Below are 24,521 nucleotides of genomic sequence, written 5' to 3' on the forward strand. Positions count from 1 at the left end.
CTCCCACCACAGTGAAGCATGACCTTTTAGCCTAGTAACTACAATCTTCACCTTCCTATTATCAAGAGTGTTTTCATACTCAAAGAATTTCTCCATATCCGAGATCCAATCCAACATAGCATTGGTATCCAATTTTCTATCATAAGGAACAACTTATATGGCAAGCTTTGAATTTTTCCTAGACAACACTCTCAACAACCTTACTTCATCTTTGTCTTCTTTAGGTTCAGGATTAGGGTTTGGTGGTACTGCTTCATCATCACTTATATCATCAAGATGTGCTCCTCTTCTCTGGGTTGTCTCCATAGCATCTAATTTGGCTACAATTTGTCTCAATGTATCCAATATTGTATTATTAACATTTCCTTTACCTTGAACCATTTTAACAAATAAGGTTCCTACAAAATTGTAACCCTCTACAAGTTATAGGTCAAATTCACAGATCTACAACCCTACAACCCAATTCACTCAAGGTTCTACATGATCCAATCACCACAAGGAAAAACCTCAAGCTTTCATACCACCTGACACAAGTAGGGGAAATAACTAAGGCCAAAGGCACATCTAGCTATCCAAACCACCTTGCAAGAGTTAACACAACAAAAACACAACACACATAACAAAAACTAATGGAGGAAGAAGAGAGAACACTTATTGATTCATCAAATAATCAGCATACATGCCCAGCTATAAGGCCTTCTAGGTTATGGCCAGCTACAAAATATATTCAAGATCAAAGATCCAACATCAAATTCATAGCTCCAGATACATATGCAATAATCTTTCTAAACTTTTGCATTCTGCTCTAGAATCCCTCAAAAATTTCCCTAACTCTAAGCCTAAACACTCTATATATACTTGCAAAAATGGCTTACAACTCATTCTAGAACATTACATAAGAGGAAGGCCGACCCAACAATGGTCTGGACACATCTCAAGAAAAGATCTTAATGTTGCAATCAAAATAAATCCCGCAAGTCAGCTCACAAAAATCACGTCCAAATGCTGACACTTTGTATAAACAAGAAAACTCGGTGGATGAAGGGTCACTCGACATACACAAGGTAACTCGGCACATGAAGAGTCACTTGGCATACACTAGGTAACTTGGTACATGAAGGAACACTCAGTCAACACTAAATTGCTACAGTAACTCGGCATCCACTAGACCTACAGTAACTCGACATCCATTAGAGCTATAGTAACTCAACATCCACTAGAGCTATAGTAACTCGACATCCATTAGAGCTACAGTAACTCGGCATCAACATGTAGAATGAACCAAAAAGAGCAAGATAACAAGGCAACCCAAGATGCTCTTGCATCAAAAGATCAGCTTAAAAGTTAAAACCATTTACTATTTGACTTCCAAATAAGAATGTTTTGTGATGCTATCCAATTGATGATGAACTTCTTCTATAAAGGGAAAATCCTAGTGTTTGGTTTACTAATTTCATGGAGTCTTTGATAGACTTCTAAGACATCTTAACACAAACTGACTCTAGTTCTATAAATGGTTCTAAATATAACCCATTTTTACAATATCTGCAAACAATTGGGGTCTAGAAAACTTGTTTGTTGAACATGAAGTATAACCTCACTTTTTGCACAAGCATGATTACCATTTGCAACATAATGACAAAAATGATTAGATGGCTTTCAGATGTTATAGAGCTTCTATCTATTAAATATCCACCAATTACATCACACTTAAACAACTGCAGTGATAAAAATCAGTTAACATTAAAAATTTAATCACAACAATGCATATTGGGCACAAAATGCAATGCAGAGGGAAATATCTACCTACACAGCTCCTCATGTTGAGTATGGAGGATTTTCTAACCCGCCTTCTGCCAACAAGTAGAGATATAAATTTGTTTGGTTTTGGTTTTTGACACCTAGCTCTCATATTATGACATCCTTAATACTAGCAAAAGAGGAAGCTTGGCAGCATTGGTGGATTTGATTTTCTGTCAAACCAGAAACTTGGGTCTCATAGTCTTCTCCAAACTGGTTTGCAATAAACAAGGATGCTTCACTACATAATCTACAGGTAGCTCCATGTTATTAACTTGAAAGTTCATCTTTTTGCTAACATTTTTCTTGGGGAGATTAATGACTAGAGGGATAGCTCCAAGTACTTGCCAAGTTTCTTCTGGTGAGAATCCGCAAAGTTTGAAATTCTCTATCTTGGCCTCCAACATCTCCATGCCTGTATTTGCATAGTTTGTTGTCTTTGTCAGGACCAATCTTCTTGATGAGATCCACTTGTGTGGGGAGTAGAGGCATTCGTGTGAGAACTTCTGGATATACCTATAAGAAGCTTATGAGCTCCATCCCAGAAAAACCCCATCCTTCCTAGAAAGAAGGCAATGGCTTCAGTATACTCTCCAAGCTATAGCCAAGAAGTCTAGGTGATCTTAAAAGGGCTTTAATGAGCAAATCCTGCAACTAAAATACATTCTTCAGAAACTCCATCTTGGGAAGAAGGTTGTTCTCAAGGCTACGGGCCAAAAGGGATGAACTTATCGTCAAGAGTTTGACTAGATTTTGATCCACAAAACCAAAATCTTCTAGTAGTTGGAGCTTAGATTCCAAAATGTTTCCTATTCAATTCCGACAAGATGGGGCCACAACCTCAACATATTGGCAATTTGGGCTTTAGTGCAGCTGCGCTTCTTCAACAAATGAATGGTATGCTCTACCTTATGAAGGATTTCAAGGTTTGAAGATTAGGGCTGCAACTTGAGAATCTGAGTGATGTCGGCCTCAGAGGAGTCAAGTTTGGTGGAGGCAAATTGTGAGAAGGTTTGCAAATGAGGTTTAGTAGAGAAAGCATTGCGAAAATAGATTGGGTGTATAACAATCAATTTGCAGTACAAATTTGAGTTCAGGAGAGATGCTCGAACAAGACGCAGTCTGCAAAAGATGATGGTGTTCATCATGGAAACAACAGAAACAAAAGAAAAAGAAGAAGAGGAGGAGGAGGCAATGAATAGATTAGGGTTTGTATCGTTGTCTCTCTTGAGGTGAAAAAGCATCATAGCATATAGAGAAAAAGCATCACGATCATATTAGTTATCTTTTGGCATGGCTATTCAGCATTCTAGGAAACAAAAATTCACGCGTACATTTCCATTGGAGTAGTACAGAAGAATACACCATAGTTGTGAATCACACTTGTTTGTTAGACGATTAGTGAGAACGACTTAACATTTTATTAGTATCTGCCTATGTGACTAATGTTTTGAGTTGAGGTCATTATTAATTTTTATAGTCAAAACTAAATCTTTTTTAAGTTGAAAAATCAATTGGCTAGTGGCAGTTTTTATTAGAGGTAAAAATGATTTTGTGATACAAAGATTTGGAAAAAATAGTTTCTGGAAACTTTTTAAAGTTTATTTTCATAAGGAACTCTAGAATTTTTCATAGATCAACTAGAAGCAAGGGATCAATATGAAATCAATTAGGGGCAATATGATCTAAGATCAACAACCCTACTCATTTGTTGCCCTACCAATCTCAAGTAGTAGTACTTACAAACTCGCGGTAGCAATTAGCAATAAACAAAATGATAATAATAACATCGAATAGTGTGTTTTCTCATAAGAAGATCTTGATCCTAGTTTGTTTTCTCTTTATCTTCATCTTCTTGTCCCCATCTTTTTTATTATCACAAGGTTAGTCGTGTGGTCCATGCCCAAAAATCTCCTTTCCTCTCATGTAATCAACCCATTCTTATCTGGGTTTGAAAGAAAATATGTGCAGAAATAGGATGCGTACTCCTTGAAACCACAAAAAATTTAGGTAAAAATATTGTCAATTACACTCTAAGAACACTATAGCCCTTGTGGTATCTGAGCAACACAATTTGTGGTACCAAACCATTTTTTTTAAACATGCCCTAGCCTATAGCCCTCAACCCATTCTCTTCACTCCTTTCAATTCAACCTATTGTTTGTGATTCATTCTCTCAGCATCTTCTACACAGTTTGCCAAAAAAGTAGAATATAAATCATTTTTTAGCATGCTTTTTACCTTCACGAGAATGAGAGCTTAGGAATAGGGTATGGACATTAAGAAAAGCATAGAGGTTAATAGTGCAAATATGCCTCTCCAACCAACAAACTTTGAATTGTGCATCTAGATGGTCTAGAATGGGAAGACCCATGTACAAATTTGGAGCATAAAAAACCTATAGAATGTGTCACCTCTAAAGCTTTCGTCTCCTTAGTCAATTCTTCAACCATGGTGGACGAAGAAACAACAAAAATAGGTTCCTCAACCATTACAAGAACATGAAGACTCTCTATTGTGGCACCCATTTCTAGACTGGTATTCTACTTCACTTGACTCCCCTCCGCAAGGAAAACTAGTTCAAGTGGACAAATCATATCCTGGTTGTGATTTTCCATGCCTTGAGTAACCTCCACCATCCTATCACTTGATTGTAGTAATGTTGGTTCCAAAAATCGCAGAATAGAAATCAAAGAGCCTCTCACTTCTCAAATAGGATTTCACAATCAATTCTAGCTAACCAAAGAGAATCACCTTGATTCCCCTACACTTTAGGCTCTGCTACACCTTGGCAGGTAGATCTTCTCCTCAAACCTAATCACTAAGTTTAGAGCTTTTTTATAGCGAATTTAAGTTTTGGAGTTCTCTAGAATGTAAGGTCCTCGAACTCGAACAACATGAAATTATGTTGAATGTTTTGAATTTAATGAATTGTATAATGTTTGTAATGATGGATTTGATGCTTGTAGGAAGGAAGATATAGATTTTTTTACTTTAAAAATAAATCTAGTAGACTAGTGCTTTAATTTATTTAGGCAATAGAGTTAACTTTAGTGAAGATTTTCATGTACAACTTTATAATGTTCTATGCACATCGACTATAACTCCTAAGGCCAGGAGACAAACTAGACGTAGATTTGGAAATAATTAAATATTTCACAATGTTTGCAATGATCAAGCTCAAAATGCCATAGATGACCTCATACACTTATCCAACATCAATTGTTTACAGAATTGAAAAATGATTATAAAGGACCAATCAAATGCAATTTAAATCTCCATGTCATTGAAATAACAAAAAATAACTAACTTTTATAAATCATTGAATTACAAATTTTGAATTTATATTACAAAGTTGAATTGTACTCCTTATTCCTTCATACAATAGATGTAAAAATACTTCTGCTTATTCTTATAGAAAATGTCAAATATGTTTTCTTCTCGAATGATTCATCTCTCTTTTATATGTAACTTGTATAGGATGGAAACTTTTCAAATGAAGAGTTATTCTTTTTCAAAAATTAAATCACACCTTTTGGTAGCATAAGTTTAATTCCTTTTGTTTCAATGATAATTATTTTAATTTCTCTTGATGGTTGAATCAAGGTGTTTAATCCCCATGAGTTTTTGAAAGACGATGCTTATTCTGTGCAGTTCTACTTCGAGTTCCTAATGGTATCGACAAGGTTCAATATTCAGACGGGTTAAACATTATACACTAAGGCTTATTTCCTAAACTAAAAGTGTTAAATAGTCAAAGTTGATCAATATTTAGTTCAAATATTACATGTTTGTATTTGATGGCTCCTCCTGATTGACAACCAATATGAAGTGCAAGTCACGTGTGGAATCACAAGTGAGACATGCTTCAAATAATTATCATCTTAATAAATGTAGCACAATGAAAAACCCCTAAAAGAAATGTGAGCTTGAGAACATGTAGCAGTGAAATATAAAATTAATAGTTATGTGGAGAAGGCTTTGGAAGCCCACAATCGAAAGTTCTTGGCAACTTTAAGCTCAAACAACTCTGGTAGATATATGCACAGAAATGGAAGTAAACCATGTTATGAATGGCTTATCATGAATAGAAAAAAATATAATTTTGAATAGGGGTGGGAAAGATTATTCATAAATAATTATAAAAAACCAGCATCATATGGTATGCAAGCATGTGTTATGAATATATGAATGCTAAGGAATGAGATGAGGGAATGATACATGGAAAATGTTTGCTTAAATTATATCATATGTTACTACTCATTAACAATGTAGACTTATCATTTGATCAAATGCATCAAAGAAGTGCTAACTTATTATATGCAGGATAGCGGTGAATTGTTTGATGAAATGCCTTAGAAATCTACACTTATAGAGGTGCACTTGATGCACAAATAAGGCACTTGAAATAATTACCACAAAGTGCAAGCAATGTCAATCTAAACAATGAGATAAAGAGTATTGCAAGAATTGAGCCACAAAGGAAATAACAAATTGTTTGAAACATGACAATCATGTCCAGACTATTTTTCACTAGAGCTTATCATAAACCATGATGAGAGTCAATATTACATGATGCACTTGAAAAATATGAATTCCAAAATCTTCAAAACATCCTCCATACCTCTTTGTCAAATTGGAAGTTGTTGATTAGCGAATGGAAAACCAAAAGCCAATTCCAAACACAAAATTTTAAATAAAATATGGACATCAATTAGAGAATGGAAAGCTTGATGATCACAAGAAATGCACCAAAATAAATGAGTTAGAAAAGACTATGGCAACTATCAGGCAATGCAAATGGAAAGACTAAGTTGGTCCTCTATACCCATGTGCCAAAGTGGGAGCTTTTGAAATGTTGGATAGTGATACGTTGTCTTAAGATGAAGTAAAATGAATGCACAATATACATGGCATGTACTGTTTGAAATAATTCACAAGGTTGTTCAATCATATATCGTTATTATGCACAATGTCTTGCAACTATCATGCACCAAAATAAAAACTTCAGAAGATGGTTTCTTGTTATGGAATGTAGATGCAACTATATGTGGAAGACATGCATATAACAAAATGGAGAAGCAAAGATAAGGAATGCCCTGCAATATTTTTTTAGTGGTAAAATGGAAGCACCTTAAGTAAGAGGTAGATTTCCACTTTGTTGGGTCATTAAACCATTCAAATATGTGTGTGAGGGAAAGACGAGAATTTCCAAATAAGATTTCACTTTTAATCCAAATAAGATTAGCTAGAACCCAAAGGAAGAAGCTAGCTAATACTAAATTCAAATTGTGCAATACAAGAGAGTGTGATCTCTTTGGCCCTTAATAGGATAATGTGAATGCAAATTGAACCAATTGCTTAAATAATGTAAATCTAGATGTTATGTAAAAAAAATTGGTTCAATTAAGATGTAAATCTAGGGTAAAGATATGAAAGGAAATAAAATATAAATGAATCACCTTGAAATGTGTAGAGGAAGATGTATTTTCGCTCCAAAATTCACAAATCTGAATTGTATCTGAATATTCATTCATGGATCTTAGAATGAAATGATGAAAGGAACAAACACAAAATCTAATTATGATTTAGGAGAAAAAGAAATCATTAAGCCCCCAATAGTCTTTAGTCTTTCTCACATCCAAAATTATAAAAAGAGAAATAGGTACTACCAAAAAAGGGGTGTAGTTACCCACCAAATAAGGTTTGTGTGCATTATTGTTAATGTGAACCACACAAGAAAAAAAGAAAAAAAAAGGGGAAAAGGTCTCAACAAAAGAAAAAGGGGATGGCATTGAATGGTCTATCAAGTGTGTGTGGCATGCTAGTCAACCCATTGAAGATGAACCAAATGGTCTAGCAAGTGTGTGTGGCATGCTATTCAGTCTATCGAATGATTCAACTTCAAGTGAATACATGTCCCAAAAAGAAGAATCAAAAAGTGATCCAAGCATAAGGATGTGTGTGTCATTAAGGGATCAAAACAAGATTGGGCTTCCCAAACTATTAGTAGTCAAAAGAAGGATTGGAACAAGGGTTGAGCCTCCCAAATTGCCAATAGTTCAAAGAGAGGCCCAAAAAGAAAAGAGGTCAAGCCCCCAAGAATGGCTCCTAGAAGCAAGAAGAAAAAGAAAGAGAGGAGGAGATAAACATGAAATAACAATACATACATTTGGGTATACCTTATAAATCATACTAAGCACTAAAGACTAAAGTGTTCTAAGTCATACACAAAATCTGTAATTGTATTCCAAGGATAAAGGATGAGCAGAATGTATGCCCCCATGTTAAAGCAATTGCAAACACCTTAATGAGAGTAGTGACTTTAACAGAAGCATACATGCATCCATTGAATAATTTTTCCACTATGACATGCCCCTACGAAGAGAAACATATCAAGGGAAATGAACAATAACAAAAATAAAGAGCACAAAAGGAATCTACTAACTTTGGGGTCAATAAGATCATATGTTAATATGTAATATTATATCAAGTATGAAAGTATCATCATTCCCCAAAGGAGGTACAACTATGACACAATGGAGGAAAGACACATAAGAGCTATGAAGAAGTTTTTTTGGGCCAGTAACATGGAGACCAAAAACAATCTGTGTTACCGTATCATAAGTGACCAAGAAGACTAAACAAGATCACTAGTACGAACAATAGCACAAGCACAACATAACACACAACCACATATAAATAGAAGAATGTATATGACAAGGTAGATACTAATCCTCTTGAGCTCAACAAAGCAACATGGATCATCTAAAACAATCAAAAGACAAAACATTAAAAAAAACACAACACGAGGACAAAATGACTACTATGATGAATAAAGTACACATCAAGCATTCCACGTGCCCCCATCTCAGTCATAAATGCTAGGGGAAGGATGCCAACTCATGAGAGGAACAATATCCATTATAATAGGAATCAAATCTAGTTTTAAACAAGGACTTTAAAAGTCACTATGCTCATTACTAGGAGTGATTATAAGTTGCGTAGAAAGTATGTTAGGAAAATCACTATCCATATCAACTAAATCTTCATCACTACAATCATCTAGAGTATCTTCCATATCTAGATTAATAGAATCTATAATACGAACATAATCATCATTTTTATCCATATGCAAAGTGATACCTTGTTTAACTTTCTCCAAAGACTTATGCATATTTTGATCAAAGGAAGGTAAAGGTTGAGAACAAGATGAAGGCTAAGAAGAAAGAGAATGAGTTGTAGCCTTAGCTTTAGCTTGAAAATTCTTGTGATGTTGATGGGTATGTTAATTATGAATAGTCTTATGAGGTACAGTAAAAGGATGAGGATCAACTACCATAGGTTCTGAAGAAGGAACATCAATAGGTTGAGTAGATGTATATGGAAGAACAGGTTCATAAGCATAAGGAGTAGTAGGCAAGATAGGTGTAAATGAACAACTCTTAGGAAGACTTAGCTCCATGATCTTAGCTACTTTATATTGTTGATAGTTTCTATAGATGATTGGAATGAGTAGATAGTTTTTCAAGACGAGATGGCCAATAAAAATCAATTTCAACACAATCTCTGAGAAGTGATGGTTTATAAAGAGAATGATTAATAGTAATAATATTTCCATTATGAGGACATGTTTAAAATTTATGAATAGGAGAAGCTACAGATTGCATGGAAGAAAGCCATAGAATACCAAGTTTAACTTGAAATTGATCAGAAGTATGAATAACAACAAAGTTAGTAAAAATAGATTTCCCTAATAAAGTAACCTTCAAATTAATAGAACCTTGAGGACAATAAAGTAAACCATTATAAGTTTGAATCTATACAGGAGTAGAATCATAAGTATCTCTATTCAACCCTTATATAAAAATGTGTTCTTCGGTGATAACATTCACAATAGAGGAAGGATCAACTAAAGTACCATGAGAAGGAATATGAGCAACTCTAGTAGTGATGTAAAGATCACCATTGGGTTCCTTAAACATATCAGAATGACTAAAGCTAATAATAGGTATCTATTTAGGTTTTTGTGGACAAGAAATCGAAGGTTGAGGTGCTAACTCAGCATGATTAACCACATGATTAGCTTCTTATATCTTCTCAGCATAATCAATATGGTGATCAAAACAAGAAGGTTGATTAATAACATTCACTGAGTCAGAAGATAAAGGATTAGTGTAAATATGCAAATTCTAATTAGCTGACACAACAAATTTATTAGCATTATTGAGCATCAACAAATATAGCCTTAAAATCAATAAGGTCTTGAATAGCCTTCTTCAAACCATGACACTTTTGAGTATCATGACTTGGTTGTTGATGATATTAATAGAAATCATTTCAATCAAAAGATTTAGGCAATGGTTTACTAGTATCAATAGGACAAGTAGGAGGAAGATTAAGGACATAGGCATGAATGAACTTAGTCATCACCTTAGAAAAAGGCTTAGATAGTTGAGTGTACTAATGACAAGGATGAAATAAAGAGGAAAAAGTAGTCGTACCTTGGGGTAGTAGCCACTTGATCATCAACTGTATTTGTAGATTTGATTTTGATGAAATTGTTAGGTTTAGAGACCTTGTTTGAATTTTTTGATGACATTATTCTTATCACTAGAAAGAGGAGCCATCATAGTAGAGATCTCATGTTGACTCACTTGTAATTGGTAATGGTGAAGAATTTCACATAGGTGTGAAAAGGAGGTAATAAGGATAATCTTATCCCTAATGCCTTTTTGTAAATTAGAAATTAAGATACATTGTATACCGTGATCAGGCACAAGATAAGAAAATGTGAGCATACAAATGTTTAAATCTACCAATAATTTCAACAACTTTCTCTTCAACATTTTGCTTACAATGCATTAAATTAGTTAAAGAAATTTGAGTACCAATATTATTTTAAAATTGTCAAATGAAAGCATTAGCAAGAGTTTGAAAAGAATCAATAGAATAAGGAGGTAGAGAGAGATACCATTGCAAGGCTCTATCCCTAAAAGTATGCGGGAACAACTTAGCCATAAGCCTATAGTCATGAGAAAAGTTACTATATATAGTTTGGAAAGTTTTAACATGAATTATAGGATCTTCCTTACCATTATAAGTCTCAAGACAAGGCACTTCAACATGTTGCACAATAAAAACATGGAGGATATTGATGTGAGGGGATTAGCAACATCACATGTAAGAATATTATACTTAGATTAAGTTAATTGAGCAATTTGTTGTTGTAAAGTGGCAAAAATTTGGACCAATGTACTAATAGTAGGATCAGAAGAAACATTGGTAAGCATAGGTATGCTAGATGGATTAGGAAAGGTGAAAGAAGTGAAAGGAACATGTAAGAATGTTACAGGAGGATGAGAAGGAATAGGTAAAGGGTTCAAACAAGTAAAAGGAGACACATTATATGAAGCTAATGAAGAAGGAATGAAAGTAGGAGGAACACTCACATGAAGTGAAAGGCTAGGAAGACCAACACTTAAAGGAGTGGACATGTGGGTATAAGTAGTCATAAGAGCTGAAGCATATGTATGTTGAAAATAGATTGATACAAGTATGAGAATGTCTTTCAATCATTGTTTTGTCACTGATGTCAAACTTGATACTTGCTAGTAAGACAATGACCTAGTTGATTTTAGTACTATCATTTGTTTTATTGATGTAGAGGTTTTGATCAAATGATATAAAAATAGCACCTAGAGAAAAGGTTGAGTTATGGTATAAAAAAGGAGTACAAAGATAAATCAAGACAGTGATGATATAGTGCATTGATTATCTACTTAAAGTTGCAAAGGATGGATACACTAATTTAGTCTACAAATACTTGTAAGAAGAATTGAGTGTACGAAGCTTGACTGAGTGGATAGTAGGAGCCGATCAAAGTTAGTGCAAGCCAAGCAAAAAATTAGTTGGAGTTGAGTAAAGTCAAATTTCAATGTATGTTGAGTGATACAGTGTAGCCAAGTAAATTTTAGTTGAAACCAAGAAGTTTAGTTGATGTCAAGCACTAGTAAACGTTAGTGTTTGTCGAGTTATCTATTGAATGTAGAGTGGAAGAACAATATGGAAGCCAAGTGACATCATATTGATGTCGAGTGCTAGTATTCATGTTAAATCATGGATTTGACAAATCTAAACCAACTATTTTATTTTATTGAATTTTGTGAAGCGTGTGGAAGATAACTATGATGAGTTGGTGGCACAAAATTCATGGTAAACCATTTTGAGGAGAATTCAAAGAGGATTGAAGAAGAATTTTCTAGAAGGGACTAAAATGAAAAGATGGGTAGATTCATTGAATCCTACCCAATCCACCTAACCCTAAAATAGACAATAGAGGATGAACAAAGAAAGATCTTAATTTTCTATTTATAGAGATAGTTGGTTAGAAGCAAAGGTTGTCATGTGCGAGAACCTAAGGAAGACAAGGAGTCTAGGTTATTGCTTAATTTAGAGACTAAATAGAAGAGATTGCTATTGGAAAACAAAACAAGAAGGCTTAAGGTTATGGATGCTTGAAGGGTGAAGAAGCTATCAGAGATGAAATGTGTGAAAGCCAAGTAGAATGGAGGATTGAAATAGAGATCTATAATCTATAAGTGAGTCATAAGTTGTTATCAGATCAAACCTTACTATTACTTTCTAATCATTGTACTAGTCTAGGGTAAATCCTTTGGATTAAGGTTAACCTAATAGTCACTTGTAAATCCTTTAATTGGGTGACATTCCAAGTGAATGATCTAAAGTCCTCTAACAAGGCTCACTCCTAATAGGGTGATTGAAATCCTCTAACTAGGTCACATCTAATAGTTTATATTCAAGAGAGTGATAATGAGTAGCATGTTACTGGTGGTTTTTCCCAAATTGGGTATCCACATAAACTCATTGTGTCAAATGTGTTATTGAATTTGTTATGTTTCATGTTTATATTTTTGCAAAGTTGATTTGATAGTAACCTACAAAGTTTAAGTGATTGTATGATCTAATGGATGCATTCATGAATATGTTATATTTATATGGGTTCAATAAGCTGTGAAAAGTTTTATTTGTACATTCAAACCTTGGATAACTAATTCACCCCCCCTCAGTTATTCTAAATAATTTCAACAATGTAGATATGTTGGAAAGAGTGGTAGAAATTAGGATAGAAGGTTCAACAGTTGTAGAAGGAGAAGGTTATCCCATCCCTTGAACATATTCTATCAAATACTTATCATAATTATTAATAAGGTGAGATATGCCACCCAAGATAGAAATATTATTTTCATCATTATTAACAAGCTTCTTGAGAGCTTAAACAACAACAATGCTATCAGGATTTTGATTTTGATGAGCAAGCCAACTTTTAAATTTATCAAATTCACTAGAAATCTTATCAACCTATGAAGGAGGAACTCTTAAAGCATCATCATCATCATGGGATGAGTGAGAAGAGTTATGCTCCATTATAGGATTAAGATCATGAGTAAAGAGGTGAGCATCATCATGAGTTCTAGAAAGAAAAGAGGAATCATGATCAAAGGAGTCCATGAGTCTACAACTTCACCTAACGAGAATGTTATAGGTTGGACTTCATGTTATTAAGCTCATAAAAGAGGATATCACAAAAGGAAACCTTCATGAGATCTAACTACACACAAGATAGCCAAATCTAACTCTATGGAAGAGAAGAGACATAAACAGACCTAACTCCAAAATCAAAAAGAGGAAACTCATTGAGTTTACCAAAAGAGGGTAAACACCTAGAATAACCAATCTAACTCCAAAAAGAAATGGGCACAATTTTGGTTCACCAAAATATTTAGTAGTAAAATGGAAGAACTTTAAATAAGACATAGATTTCCACTTTACTAGGTCACTAAGCCATTCAAATATGTGTGTGAGGGAAAGAGGGGAATTTCCAAATATGATTCCAATTCTAATCCAAATTAGATTAGATAGGACACAAAGGAAGAAAGGGGCTAATATTGAATTCAAATTATAAAGAGGAATGCAATATAAGGGAATGTACGTTGATTAGCCCTTAATAAGATAATGTAGGGTGAAAAACTAATTACTTAAATAATGTAAATCTAGATGCTATGTAAACACAATTAACCCAATTAAGACATAAATCTAGGGTAAAGACATGAAAGGAAATAAAATAGAAATGAACGATATGTGTAGAGGAAGATGTATTTTTGTTCCAAAACTCATAGATATGGATTGTATCTGAATAGTCATCTGTAGATCTTGGAATGAAATGATGAAAAGAACAAAACACAAAAATCTCCTCAGAATCTAAGACTAAAGGACTACGTCAACTTGGAAAGACATCTTACAACCAAATTGACGTAGTCTAGCAATCTATAACTGACAACTCTAGAAAGCTTGTGAGCTATAGGTTCTAGATATGTAATCCTTTTTTATCCTAACCTCCAAATCAACATAGAAAAGAAAGGTTTGGGGGCTAGGGTTCAACGAGGGCTTGCCTTTTTCAAGCCTTAGGTTAAGAAATTAACCATAATTAAGAAATATAAATGTAAATAACTAAAAGAAAAGATCAACATTTGGATTCACCTTGTTTGAAGGATTTTGTATGTAAATGTATTATAGAATTAGGAATGTAGGGTATATCCACTCTTTGCAATGGATCTACCATAATTCCATCATGGTGTCATAGATATAAAAGTGCATCAATGAAGAAGATAATGAATGATTCATTATAGATCTCCTCCCTTGATGGCCAACAATAAGCTAGATCTTGAAGAGGAAATGCTCACAAAGGATTCTTCAACACTGGATAGAAATCTTCTTTCTTGAATGCTTGAAAGACATGAATACTTAAACTACTTGAATGCAAAAGGTAGAAATATTCACTTAAGAGAAAAAACTTAGAATACTTGAGTGCATGAATGAATGAGATATGAAAATTAAACATCCAAGTCTCCTTATATATGATTTTTTAGGCAAGCAAATAATGCAAGCTGACTAGATAACAGTAAAAAATCAATTAAATCCCTGGGAACTTTTAGGCCCCAACTTCTAGAACTATCAAGGAGTCAATTTGAGTCAACCTAGTCCTAGAGGTCTAGCTTTGGGTGCCACATAAAGAAGAGGTAGGTGTTAGAAAGATAAGGTGGAAAGATGGAAGAAGATAGGAGAGAAAGGAGATCGAGCACATGCATATCCATGGTCTGAAGAGGGAATTATCAAGAGGGAGGTCTTAAAATGAAAGTTTGTCCATCTTAAGACAATATAATTGTTAGAAATAATCAAGACTAGCTAAGTTATTAAGAGGGGAGGGGTGAATCAGTAACCTCAAAAACTTTAAATTAATTCAGCACTTAACAACATAAATCATTCACCATTCATTCTTCTAATCTACTATATGCATGAGAAAGATAAACATTCATAACACATGAACATAGTATTTTGGTGACCTAGAAACCTTCCAAATAGAACGTAAAACTAGGGTGGGGATGATACCCACAAAACTTCACTACTACAGTATAAAGTTGGCCTGTTAGGGCTTACAATGACCATTTCTGATGATATGCCCTATTAAGAGCAATTTGGACTCCTAGATGCACCTTGTTATAGGTTTTACAAACTTACAATGAAGTATGCACTCTGTTAAGAGATTTATACAAAGACTATTAAGTCTACCCTATTAAAGGATTTAGAAAACTAATTCACCTGTCAGGATGAAATAGTAGATCTGACTTACAACTTGATTGTTGAATAGATCTTTGAAGTACAGATCACCTTTTGTGACTAATATATCTTTGCTGCTCCTTGATGACCTTGCTAAATATTCTGCTCAATTGTTGATTCTCATTCACTCTTCTCAAAATATCACTTATCCATTCCTTGATCATACATACATTGTAAATGATACAATACATTACATATATATCATTCCAATATTTACAATTGCAAGGTCAGCTAAAACACAAGTAAACAAAATATTACTGAGTCGGCCAAACAGTAGAAAACTCAAGTTCTGAATCTAACTCAATGAAATTCTAATACTCATCATCCACTGCATTACTTGGCATCATCATGCACTCAGTAGAAGTAGAAGCATGGTCCATACTAATCACACAATGTAGCTTCGAACTTGGTAACCATTGGAGACTCGGTAGATATAGGGTCACTCGGTAGATACTGAATCCTTTGTTTACCTTGATGTCACTCAGTAAACACTACACATCCAACACTTGGTAGACACTGGCTTCACATCACACAAACTAATAACTCGTTAGACACTATGAATCTCTGTGACCACTATCTACTCGGTGAACACTGTAAGCTTGGTGAACATTGCTAGATTGCACACTCACTCGGTAGCTTCAGGAATGCTCGTTGTGAACTGCTTAAGTGATGAACTTTCTTGGCAACCACTAAATGCTTAGTTTTAACTATAGACTAAGTGATGAGCTCAGTGAACATACAAAATTGAATAAGTGTTGTCACTAATGACAAATACAACATAATGCCAACAATCTCCCCCTTTGGCATTAGTGACAAAAACACTTATGAGCCTTATGTACACTGACATACTGATTTTTTATTTTTGAAAATTGATCTTTATAAAGCTATTGTATATACATATCTTACATATCTCCCCCATACATATGAAATAATAATATATATACATAGCCTTTCTCTATACATATATCAATCTATTTTCTCCCTTGATTTCTCCACAAGTCTCTTATCATCTCTTACTCCCATGTCTCTTACTATCTCTTACTCCCCCCTTTTGACAATAATGCCAAAGAGATATGAAAAATATTCAAATAGAGACACAAAAATGTGAGAGAAATTTAGAGTGTACCTTGAAAATAAGAGCCAATGTCTTATCCCAGTTGTCTTGCAAAATTTTGTAGGTGGAGAGTGCCACTTGAACTTCTGCAAAAAGTTCAATCATATGATTTGCTATGGAAAAATTGTTATCTTGGACCAATGTTTTGAATATGCAATGTGTTTATACATTGAGTCCATAACTGGAAGGATCATATTTTGGATATCAATCAGTGTAGACCTGATCCTAGGTTCCTCTCTTAGCAATTCTACTTGCATTTTTGACAAAAATCTCACCTTGATGTGATGTGCTGAGCTTGAACTAAGGTCAAGCTATAGTATTTAAGCACTTACCTTCATATCCACATCAATCTTACTCAATTTCTCCTTTATATCCTTGGTGAACTTGGTAACATCACAAAGCTTGCCAAAAAGTGATGTTAAATTGGTGAAAGATTGTTCAAGATTGCTCAAAATTGTAGATAGCTCTACCTAGTTAATGGCAATGTGTTGAGCAATGTGCTCAAGTAGCTTATTATCAAACTTCTTCTCTACCTTCTCAATTAACTTTTCTTGGCCAGAGGTATCCTCATTGAACTTATTTACAACTTCTTTCGATTACAACAAAATGTGTTGAGAAGAGTCCACATCAACACCTATAGCCTCAGTTATTATATTTTTAACATTTTCAATTATTGTAAATTCTCTATATCTTTCATCTCTAAGCTACTTCTATCTTGCCTTTTGCTTCAAAAGTTGACTAACCAATATCATTTCATCAGCTATGGCAGTGTCCAGATCCAACTTAGGAATGACAATTTCTTTGTCCAAATCAATGTCTTCATCAATTTCTTTGCCCATAAGCAGAAGTTTTAGATGAGTCTTTGGTTTTACTTCTAAGCTTACTTCTTTGGACTTAGAAATGGAAACAATAGTATAAATTGCGAGACTTTCAATAAAAACTTGAATAGGTCCAACTGAAGGAAAACAGAAAGAAGTTCTAACTGTATCCAAAACCGATGTGCTACCCAAAAATGAAGTAACAATAGGTGGTGTGCAAACTAGAGTAATTACAACTAAAGAAATGACTAGAGAAAAAGTTGATGCTATTAAAGCTAAAGTAGACAAAACTATTGAACATGATGGGGCACTTACTGTACACATTTCTGATGAAGTTGGCACAATTGAAGAATTGGTTGCTTCACACACTACTAATGTTGTAGATGGCTTGAGAGCTAATGAAGAGGGTTGCATCTCGATAGATGAAGTGGTAGACACTTCCATTGCAGATACCTGGAGCTGTGAGGTAGAAAATAATGATTGTGCAGATGATATATCTAAGGTGATTGCTATCACATTTGTTGAAGCTGACTCCAACCTTGATGATGTAGCAATCTTAGGTGGAGAATGAGGAAGGGAGGCTATAACTTGTGCTGCTATTTTCATTGGATCATCTTCTTCATCTCCTTCCTCTTCAGCTTCTTCCTCTTTCTCTTCATCATCCTTCATCACATCCTTATAATCTTCAACACCAATGGTAACACATGGAGTGTTATCTTCTTCTTCATTATCACTATCATCATCATCATCCTTAATTTCTACTGGGTCATCACTAGGCTTGTTTAGATGATAGATGTTCTTCCACATGTTTGTTGCATCTCTAACCACATGCTCAATATCTTTGGTCAAAATCAAACATGTATGGAATCTAATCATCATTTTACCTTCATTTTCTTTCATGGCTACCTTCACTTCCACATTTGAAAGATTTGGGAGCAATTGCCTCAGTGATTGCTCATAGATGTATTTTTTTATTTGTATAGTTGATTCCCACCTTAGCTTTAATCTTGCCAGTAATTCATTTGAAATCTGTGGAGCAATCTGATCTGGGGAATATTTTCTGTAAGGAAACTTGGCAATAAAGAATATAACCGTTTCCACATAACCCATAATAGATCTAAAATAAACATGGAATTAAAATCCACATGCAAGAGATTAGAAAACATACCCACAAAATTGTGACACAAGATATACCCTGGGAAACCCTCATTGAGGGAAAAACCCAGCCTCCAAAAGCATCCATCATCATGTATTATTCAGCAAAATAACGATTGCCATACAACCATGGAAGCCTTCATGGCCATAGCCACAACCGAGCAAACTATGTGAACAAGCATGAATCCACACATCCCATGCCATGCTTTCAACCTTCACAAATGCTCCCTTGGCTAACCTGTCAAGCCTTGTCCCGCTCGACTCTTGCCTTTTGTCTTCTCCTTGTCACTCTCTCTCTCCTATCTACAACAACTACCCTTGTGGCTGCTTATATAGTAGCAAGTCCCACAAAACCACCAAGTGGTATTACATAAACCATGTGCTAAAACCATGTGCTACCTAACCCACTGACCCCCCATTTAATATTGGGCATTTAATTCTTTTCCCCCAATATTAAATAATTACATAAAATATTATCACAATGTTACAATACAATTCATCAAGAATATTCCATGGGAATCTTAACATGTTGCACGTCCATCTAGGCACAACATTACATGATAAAATAAAATAATAAAATAACAATATTATGCAATGTGTGCAACACCCATTATCTCAACAATCTCCCACTTGTTGTATACATTGCATAGGGTCAATCCGTAGCCACATAAATGAACAAGGGAACACTCCCTCCCAGCACATCCACCATCATGGATCAAAATACACCAAGTGCTCCATCCTGGTACCCGCAACAAAATCAAAGTATCTAGCATCTCAAACATGAATGATCTCACCTCCTATTATGCCACTCCCACTGGACATACATAGAAGCCATCCAAAGAGAAAACCACCCAACTTGTCGCATTAGAAGATCATAAAATCCTATACCAACTAAAATTCCAAGCACAAAAAACCTGATCCAAAGGTAATCACATGTATCCGTAGTTGTCAAAATATCCATAGCTGAAATAGCACCCACAGCAAGTGCCAAACCCATCCAACTATCCATACCTCAAAGGTATAACAAGTGAATCTCATATCACCGACATATCCAATCTGCAACCTGCAATCACAAGCCTCAAGAGCAATACCTGCCACATATATACCAAGAAGCTCCCACTGCAAAAGATAATGTCAAATCTATAACCAATCCACTCAACACATCTCAAAGAAGTGAATCCATGTGGTATCAAGGACATCCACAATACATAAACTGATATCCTGCAAGAACAACTCTCATAACAAGTCTCCAATAGTCTCTCAATTTCTCCACAACCAACAAAGGAAAGAGATAAAGAAATAACCATGTCATCTCTCACATGACATACATGAGCACAAACCAGTGATCACAATCTCTAACCAATCTCAAATCCAATGTAAGCAAAACTGAACATCCAGGAAGATAACCAAGACCAGAGAAACCATGCAAATTAAATCTGTATCATGTCCTTCTACACACACCTCTAGATGTAAACTGTGCAAGTATGATCTCCTCCATAAAACCCCAACAAGAAGCCTCAACAACACCCAAACCATACCATATAACCAATCATGGATGTAAGCCTCTCACAAGAAGATCAAACTCAATAAAACCATTCCTAAACCAAGGAATATGCCCAATATAAAACCATCTCCCAAACTCAACCAGCATAACAACATATGCACATAGAGATAACCAATGCTAAACCATCTCTCAAATGAACCCTCTAGAACTAACTCATGTACCATAGCTCAAGATCCATATCCATGAAAGACAAGCATAAATATAATGTACTTGAGAAAAAACAATGGGCTATACCTCTCAAGTAGCAAACCGTCGAGTAGACCAAGAGTGGGGAATGAGAATGCTCATCAAGATACCCAAGTCTCCAACCAAGACTCCTCTAAGAACAATCTCCTCTCAAGTCTATATCAGGTGACTGCCCCTCAGACTTCCTGCTAAAACCATCAACCATCTCAACAAATACTTCTCTAATCCAAGAGAAAATCAGCATCACCACCGTCTCTAAGTATCCATGAGCACCTGTAACCAATCAATCCATGCCAACTCCAAATGCAACATAGCAATATCATGAAGTATCCAGCTTATGATCAGTGTACTCAATACCAAGAAACTAAACCAAGATCAATGTCAAAGTTCCAACCATGGCCTCAGGAACATAAACATGACAACATGATCTTACCATCTCAACTAAAAGAGATAACATGCTCCATATGAACACACCATAACATGTCACAACTCTAAACGCGTATCAAGAGTATACCATGACATAATAATGAAACCATCCTCATACCAAGGATAACATGCCAAATAAAACCATAAACCACACCTTTTCCAAGAACCCTGTGAGTCCTCAAGATGCAACCTTCTCCATACACCATGAAGAAAACCATCTCCACATACTAGGAAGAACCATCTCCACACACCATGAAGATAACCAAGAACTCCATGAGTCCTCAAGATCTAACCATCTTCAAACACCATGAAGATAACAAGTGCACCATGCAAATGTCAAAGACGCTTCTGCAGCAACAGGATCTAAGACAAACCTCCAACATCTGCAAACACTCAATAAATATATCAATGCCAACAACTCCCACTCAACCGTGGTACCAAGTCACCTATGGCATCATAAAATCCATCCTCTCTAAACCAAGAAGATATAAACCAAACCAGGAACTAATCCTGCACTGTCACCCCATCACTGTCACAAGCTCCCACTAAACCGTGTATCCAAGCTATCCATGACATCATGATGAAAACATATCCTCTAATCATGAGAATCAACCAAGGCATCAAACCATCAAAGAACTCAAAGTGCACATCATGAGCTCCTCAAAAGAAAACCAAATAACCATGATCCTCAACCAAGAAGATATACCACCATAACTAAATCAGAAAATCCAAGCTAATAAACATCAAGGATGTACCTTTATATCCAATCATGTCATGCCAAAAAATCCATGGCACCATGATCACATCCATGAACCAAGCATTTGGCTCTCAAAGTGTCCAACCTGTCAGCATAGTCAACCACAATCCTCCACCATGACTGTACCTGGTAACAACATCTCATCCCTTCTACATGAAGAAAATAGTAAATCATGTGACTTAGGGCATAGACAACCCAAATTCAAGCCACCAATCTGAATATGCATCAATAATGAAAGATCAATGGGCAAAGACAACCCATAATCAAGCTATAAATGCAACCTGTAAGTATAGACCGCTTACGAAACTGCACAACTTGTAGATCCAACAAGTCATCATGCATATCCAAATCAAACACTGATAACCATATCATCATGAGACCAAACTTGAACTGAGTATACAATGACATCAAATCTTAAATCTCCAATGCCATAAACTCACAATGTTACCATAGTCAAAATATATACCATAAACTGTTTAGATCAATATATCAACAAATAAATCATGCCAAACTTGCACCAAATTTGAACCAATTTGTAGAGCTCTCCAAAAGCTTTCCGTTGACTACTCGAAGTCCAAAATCCGACTCCGTATGCCCAAGTTATGCCCTAATCCGTGCTCAAAATAAACAATATCTGACTTTAGGGCTCTGAAAACCTGACAAAATTTTAAAATCACAGAACCAAACCTACACCATGTTGTAGTGCTCTGAATTAGCTTTCCAACGCCTATAAGAACTCTGAAATCCGATATTCTGAGAGAAAGTTATGGCCATTTTACTAAGATAGTCTTTTTACCATTTTCAGTACGATTTTTCATTTTTAATTTTTTTCAGTGACGAAAATTCCGACGGGATTAAATTTGACGGCCATCATGGGCTGAAACCAAAAAACTCTTTCATTTTCTCTGAACATGGCCAAACTAGGGCATATTATATATCAAATTTTATGAAAATGTCGACCCGGATCCAATGGTGAGGTCTGTTTTTACCCAGGAGGTCATTTCTGCAAGCTACCCCCCAAAACTCTCATTTAAATGAAACATCCGAAAAAATCTTTTTGTCCAACAATTTCCCATGCCCAAATCTTTTAACATCCCATCATAACAGCAAATCCAAAACCCTCAGACCTGCAATAAATCAATCATATATCTTGCCCTTTTCTTTTATCCTCTCATGCATTCCCATGGATTCAATCTAGGGTTACAATGATAAAACCATAGCTCTGATACCACTTGTTAGGAAACTTGGCAATAAAGAATATAACCGTTTCCACATAACCCATAATAGATCTAAAATAAACATGGAATTAAAATCCACATGCAAGAGATTAGAAAACATACCCACAAAATTGTGACACAAGATATACCCTGGGAAACCCTCATTGAGGGAAAAACCCAGCCTCCAAAAGCATCCATCATCATGTATTATTCAGCAAAATAACGATTGCCATACAACCATGGAAGCCTTCATGGCCATAGCCACAACCGAGCAAACTATGTGAACAAGCATGAATCCACACATCCCATGCCATGCTTTCAACCTTCACAAATGCTCCCTTGGCTAACCTGTCAAGCCTTGTCCCGCTCGACTCTTGCCTTTTGTCTTCTCCTTGTCACTCTCTCTCTCCTATCTACAACAACTACCCTTGTGGCTGCTTATATAGTAGCAAGTCCCACAAAACCACCAAGTGGTATTACATAAACCATGTGCTAAAACCATGTGCTACCTAACCCACTGACCCCCCATTTAATATTGGGCATTTAATTCTTTTCCCCCAATATTAAATAATTACATAAAATATTATCACAATGTTACAATACAATTCATCAAGAATATTCCATGGGAATCTTAACATGTTGCACGTCCATCTAGGCACAACATTACATGATAAAATAAAATAATAAAATAACAATATTATGCAATGTGTGCAACACCCATTATCTCAACATTTTCATTTTCCCATTTTGTTGAGTACCAACTCCTCAATCTACATCTTTTTAGCTGTAGTTCTAGTTAAAAACTTTAAGGCTTTAAAGTTTGTGATGTCTGCTCCTTCTTCCATCTATTTTAGCCTTTCTTGGAAGGTAAGTGGGGGCTTCACAAGGACAACTTCACTATCTCCTTTTCCCTTCCCTTTTGATCTTCTTGTAAATACAGTTGTGGAGGCCTTTGGAGCTTTGGTAATGATTACCCTTCCTTTCTTCTTTGCTGGTTCTACCTCCTTTTCAGATTCACGTTCTTCTTTTTCTTCTTCTTCTTTTGATTCCTCAATATCTTCACCTTTACCCTCAGGAAGTATAAGAGGGCCAGTGGAAATTTTCATCTTGGCTATCTTCCTCTTGCCTTTACTTATTGCCTGGGGTAGCTTGATTTCAAGCTCAATTCTTGCTTTGGCTTCATTGAAGGTTCCAAAAATTGGTAACTTAGGATCAACTGGTTCATTCACCAGTGCTTCAATAATATCTCTAGTTTCATCAATGTTTACCTCATATGGGAGAGGTTTTTAGCCATGCAACTCGGGGCCTAATTACCTAAATATACACTCTATCATAGTCAACCATGAAGCACACATCATCTTTGTAATCCTCAACAAGTTTGGGAGGAATCCTAAACTGTTGTTCATCTTTTCCTTGAAATCTTCAAAGTAGTTATCCATAATGCTATCAAATTTTATACCCGTTTTTGCAATAAATTCATTAATCTGATACAAAAATGGAACATCTTTTCTCCATACTACTAAACCTTTAGATGAGAAAAACTTTTGTACATAGAAGAAAAGGCATGTCAACAAAGAATCAAATTTGCAAGGGTTGTTCTTTGATGTCCTAATGATGTCCATATTTTTGTTCAACTACTTCAGTAATAACTCTGATAGATCAAGTTCCATATTTTTCTTCACAACTTTATATGCTAAATCCATTGCCTCACATGGTACAGTGTTCAAACGACTAGAGCTATAGATCTTATGAGCAATTACATGAATGCCAAACCTTAATTCCACAT

Source organism: Cupressus sempervirens, chromosome 6 (genome assembly GCF_028749045.1).
Source record: "Cupressus sempervirens isolate cs-2001-9-10 chromosome 6, ASM2874904v1, whole genome shotgun sequence".
Taxonomy (NCBI): Eukaryota; Viridiplantae; Streptophyta; class Pinopsida; order Cupressales; family Cupressaceae; genus Cupressus; species Cupressus sempervirens.